Below are 6,000 nucleotides of genomic sequence, written 5' to 3'. Positions count from 1 at the left end.
TTGATCTGTCCTTTGGTCTTGGTACTAGGGTCCAGACTTTATTTCTTTTAAATTTATTTAACTCTTCATGCATTGCTTACACCCAATCAGCATCTTGAAGAGCTTCTTCCACTTTCTTTGGTTCAGTCTGAGATAGAAAGGAATGATAGAGACATTCATTTGTTGTTGCTGTTCTAGTTCTGACACTTGCTTCAGGATCTCCAATTATTAAGTCAGGTGTGTGTGATTTAGTCCACTTCCTTGCAGATGGAAGTTGATCTCTAGAACTGGATCCTCCCCCATGATCCATGATGTCTCCATCAGCATTTTCTGATGCTAGCCCTGAAGTTATGCTCTCTGAGATTCCAGAATTTGAGTTGGATCCTTCAGGAATTGAAGAATTAGTGTTTCCAGAATTGTCAGAATTTGGCTCATCAGATTTGATGAATCAGAACTTGAAGAGCCAGTGACTGGTTCTGATGTTTCTTGAGAGTCTTGAGATGTAATATGATCATCATCTTGCTCCCCCTGAACATGTGCACTTTCCTTTGGAGCAGTTACCAAAATTTCAATGACATCAGAATTTAATCCGTCAGAACTTATAGGATCAGAAATTAGGTCATCAGAATTTACAAAATCAGAATTTACATCTTCATTTTCAAATCTCAGCTGATCATGATCATTAAAATCTTCAAGTCCAGTAATCTTTTGATCATCAAAAGATACATTGATAGATTCCATGACAACCCTTATTCTTAAATTGTAGACTCTGAAGGCTTTTGTGGAAAGTGGATATCCAACAAAAATTCCTTCATCAGTTTTTAGATCAAATTTTGACAGCTGTTCAGGATGAGTCTTATGAATAAAACACTTGCATCCAAATACATGAAAGTATTTCAGATTTGGCTTCTTTTTCTTCACCATCTCATATGGTGTTTTTCCATGCTTGTTTATGAGTGTAGCATTCTGTGTAAAATAAGCAGTCTGCATAGCTTCAGCCCAAAAATAGGTTGGTAGGTTTGCTTCAGCAAGCATAGTTCATGCAGCTTCAATAAGAGTCATGTTCTTTCTTTCTACAACTCCATTCTGCTGTGGAGTTCCAGGTGCAGAAAAATCCTGCTTTATTCCTTGCTCTTTGCAGAACTCTTCCATGATTGAATTCTTGAACTCAGTGCCATTATCACTTCATATTATTTTAACAGAATCTTTGACTAACTTATCCAACTGTCTGACATGATCAGTTAGAGTGGATGCTGTTTCATTCTTCTTGTGCAAGAAATACACCTAAGTGTATCTTGTGAACTCATCCACTATAACCATGGCATATTTCTTCTTTGCAATAGACATGACATTGACTGGACCAAATAGATCAATATGCAGTAAGTGATAAGGCTCAAGAATCGAGGATTCAGTTTTGCTCTTGAACAAAGATTTTTTTTGTTTTGCCTTTTTACATGAGTCATAAAGACCATCAGGAGGAAATATTGATTTCGGAAGTCCTCTCACAAGATCTTTCTTCACTAGCTCATTTATGTTGTTGAAATTTAAATAAGAGAGTCTCTTGTACCAATTCCAGCTTTCTTCAATTGATGCTCTGCTTAACAGACAGATTGCAGAACCATCAAAATTTGTTGAAAGTCTGGCTTCATATATGTTACCATGCCTGTAACCTTTCAGAACCACTTTACCTGTAGAATTACTTACAACTTCACAGTGTTCTTCAGAGAAATCTACATGATAACCTCTGTCTCAGATTTGACTCACACTTAGCAGATTGTGTTTAAGTCCTGAGAAAAGAGCTACTGATTCAATTATGACATTCCCAAGATTGATATTGCCATATCCCAGAGTCTTTCCCATGTTGCCATCTGTATAAGAAACTCCTGGTCCAGCTTTCTCCATAAAGTCTGATAGCAGGGCTTTATTTCCAGTCATATGTCTTGAACATCCACTGTCCAGAACCATGATGTTTTTCCTGTTGCCCTGCAAACACAAAGACCACTATTGATTAGTTTTAAGGACCCAGACTTGTTTGGATCCTTTGGCCTTGTTAAGTTTGTTAGCATTTGCAGTGGATTTAGTTTCAGAGTTGATGCTAACATGCTTTTTATCAGACTTTATATCAGACTTTGCATCAGAATTTACACTAGAAGGAATTACACTAATTTTCTTCAAAGAAGGTTTTATTTCATAATAATCATGGTACAAACTATGATATTCCTTACAAGTATAAATAGAATGCCATAAACTACCACAATGAAAACAAGGATTTTGTGGTTTAAACCTAACATAATGACTCTTAACTCCTGATCTAGGAGGTAAAGAGTTTATATCTTTATTTTTCCTGCAAAAAGAAGCAAGATGGTTAGAGTTTCCACAATTATAGCATTTCTTTCTAGGAGCATTAGGAACAGGCATATAATTATTACTTTTATTCACATCTTCCTTTTCATTCCTATTTTTCCTAGCTTCCGTTACCTTGTTCACATTTTTAATCTCTTTCAGCTTATACTTAAGCTGCTTCTTTGTCATTAAGCCAATGTTTACCAAAGCTGGTTTATCCTGTTTTAATTTGTCAAAAGTTGACTTTTCTTTGACTTCTGTTTTAGAGTCTTTCATCTCTTCAGAATCAGACATAACAGTTTTTGCAACAAATTTAACAGGATTTACCTTTGGCTTTTCAGTCTATTTGATATCAATTGGCTTAATTGGCAAAGTCCCTTTCTCACTTTTACCATATTTATAACCTAACCCCTCTTTCCAATTTCCACTACTTAGAATATTATGAGTTGTTCTGCCTGAGTTAGTCCAAGTCCTAATGATTTCTCTTTCTTTCTCTAATTCAATTTTTAGATAATTATTTTGTTTAAGCAATTCATTCTTAACATACACAGCATTATCTCTCTCTTTCTGAATAGTGTTCATCTTGACTAACTCTTCTTCAAGATAGCTATTTCTGTTTTTGTACTTTAGATTTTCAGATTTTAATCTTTCATTCTCTAAAGTCTGATCTCTATAGCTAATATAAATATTTTTCAAAAATAATCTCAGCTCAGTAATATATTCTGTATCAAAAGCAAGAGTTGATAGAGGTACCTTTAGTTCAGCAGCATCAGAATTGCTATCAGCATTTGCCATTAAGGCATATTGCACCTCTTCTTCAGATTCTGAAGTGTCTGCCCAGTTTTTCTACTTTGTGATAAGTGTCTGTCGTTTGTCACCTTTTCCTTTCTTGCAATTAGGAGAGATGTGGCCTCTTTCACCACAATTGTAGCATTTGACATTTAAGTTGTCCCCTCTGTTAGACTTTCCTCCTTTGCCTTCAGTCTTTCTGAACCCTTTCTTGTCAGAACTTCCACCTTTCCTGGAAAACTTCTTACCCTTTCTGAATTTCTTGTAAGCTATTTTTGTGATACCCTTCACCATAAGAGCACACAGTTGCATCATCTCTGCATCAACATCCACTTCAGATAAATTTTCAGGTTCTGAATCATCATCATCAGAATCTGATGACTCTGAATCAGACTGTATGATGAGAGCCTTTCATTTTGCCTTCCTAGAGACAATTGGCTTTTCTTCAGTCTTTAAAGCAACTGTCTTAGACTTCCCTCCATGCCTCTTCTTTCTTTTTTCCATCTCAAGTTCATAAGTCTTGAGCATCCCATAGATTTCATTAAAAGACATATCAGCAAGTTCATAGTTGTCTCTTATTGTAGTAGCTTTCAAATCCCACTTCTCAGGATGAGCTAGTAGGAATTTCAGATTTGAATCTTCTGGATCATATTCCTTATCCACTAGTGACAGATCATTCAACAACTTTATGAATCTGTCGTATATATCGGTTAATGACTCATCAGATTTTGAGTCAAAGTGCTCATACTCCTGTGTGAGTATTGTCTTCCTGTTCTTTTTGATGGCATTGGTTCCTTGATATCTCACTTCCAATGCATCCCAGATTTCTTTTATAGTCTTGCATCCAATCACCCTGTTTGACATGACATTGTCAAGTGCACTATGAAGCAAGTGTCTTACTTTTGCATCCTTGCCTAGTGAAGAGATGTCTTTAGTGGTAAGTTCTCTCTTTTTTTTGGGAATCATCTTCTGTGGGTCATTCCCAACTGCAACAAAAAGCTTTGTGGGCTTGTGTGGACCATCATAAATTCTGTCTAAATATTCTGGATCTGTAGCTTCCAGAAACATGGCCATCTTCACACTCCATACAGGGTACTCAGACACCCTGAGCATAGGAACCCTGCCGGTTTCATATCTACTGGTGTTTTGAATGGGTTGAACCTTTGCAGGTTCTTGAGGGTCTCATGTTTTTGATTGATCAGACATGATTGATTATTTGTTTGGATCTTAACTGTTTGTAAGCTTAACAGATTGGCTCTGATACCACTTGTTATGCGTCAATGATACTATCAAAGGTGGTTGAATATAGTATCTACAATCAATTCGACTATAAACACAAGTATGTAACAGAAAATAAGTTTATTCAATATATCAAACTCTGTTACAATAGGTTTAATCTACTCTCTCAGTGATGTATGATATCACTAAGAGCTGCTAGGGTTACAATGAATAATATTCTCGTGAATGATAACACTTATAGTGTAAACCCTAATCTGTGTTTATATACTACACAGTTATAAGATATCTCCTAATTGATATGATATGTTCTGTTTCCTAAAATACATCAATCAGAGATTATCTACTGTAGTCCTTTAGTTGTATAACTCTCCAAGCATATCTTCTTTTGTTTAATCCAGATCCTCTCATGTAAATCGACCGCTTTTCATCCCTGAAGTGTATCCACACTTAAATTCTGATGTAAGTCCTGATGGCTAAGTTCTGTTAACTTCCTGTCTTCAGTAAGTTCTGATTTCCAGTTAAGTTCTGATAGTAAGTTCTGAAACTAAACAAATCAGATTAGACATGACATCACAAATATATCTAACAAGACACACCAATTCGATTAAGCAGTTCCAAGTCACACAACCTTTCCTCAAAAATAGTTTTGGACAGCATCTTCGAGCCACTAGCCTTTGCATGTACCGGAGATGACTCTTGTGAAGCATAACTGGAGACTTCAGATTCAAGCTTTCCCACTTGACAATATTTAGAACCAGAGGCGCCAGTGTTTGGGGTTTGGTGAGCGGCAGAGCGCGATCGGGTGTTGTGGGTGTTTTGTCGAGCCATTGGGTAGGTGAAAGAGAAGGAATTAGGGTAAAGAAAGATTGGGTATAGAGAGATGTAGGGTTGAAAGAGTATGAAAAGAGAATAAAAGAAATGAACAAATGTATTTAAAGAAAAAAAGTTAAAGAGACGGAAGTTGAAAAGGAGATGAAAAGAGAGTACAAATAGAGATGAGATGCACTCAAAAACCAGCAGACATGCATGAGAAATGAGGAGAGAGGGAAGTGATAAGTCATATCAAGAGATATGCAAAATCTCTTTACATGCAACGCGGTAAAATACGCCAAAATAAAATAAATAAAAACACGCAACCAGAAAACATTCTCAAATTAAATAAAAAGAAAGAAAATAAAAAAAATAACAAACGAACTAAAAAACAAGAAATGAATATAACTAAAAACACAGAAAAATCACAAGGAACACATACCTAATTCGCGACGCATTAAACAAAAACGATCCTCAACCAACGGTTTAGTATGTATGCACGTTGTCTCTCAGTTGATATATAAATAAGCTCAATATTACCCTTAGAAACATTATCTCGTGGAAAATGGTGACGAACGTCAATATGCTTAGTACGAGAAAGTATGATAGGATTTTTAGAAATATTAATTACAGAGGTATTATCACAATAAATAGGAATATTTGAGTAAGAAATACCAAAATCCTGCAATGTTTGTTGCATCCACAAAATCTGAGCACAACAACTACCAACTGATATGTATTCACCTTCTGCAGTAGAAAGAGCTACATATGTTTGCTTTTTACTATGCCATGCAACCAAACAATCATCTAAAAATTCACAAGCACCACTTGTGCTTTTTC

The sequence above is a fragment of the Apium graveolens genome, chromosome 3, assembly GCF_009905375.1.
Source record: "Apium graveolens cultivar Ventura chromosome 3, ASM990537v1, whole genome shotgun sequence".
In the NCBI taxonomy this organism is placed as follows: Eukaryota; Viridiplantae; Streptophyta; class Magnoliopsida; order Apiales; family Apiaceae; genus Apium; species Apium graveolens.
Note: the sequence above shows the minus strand (reverse complement) of the source record.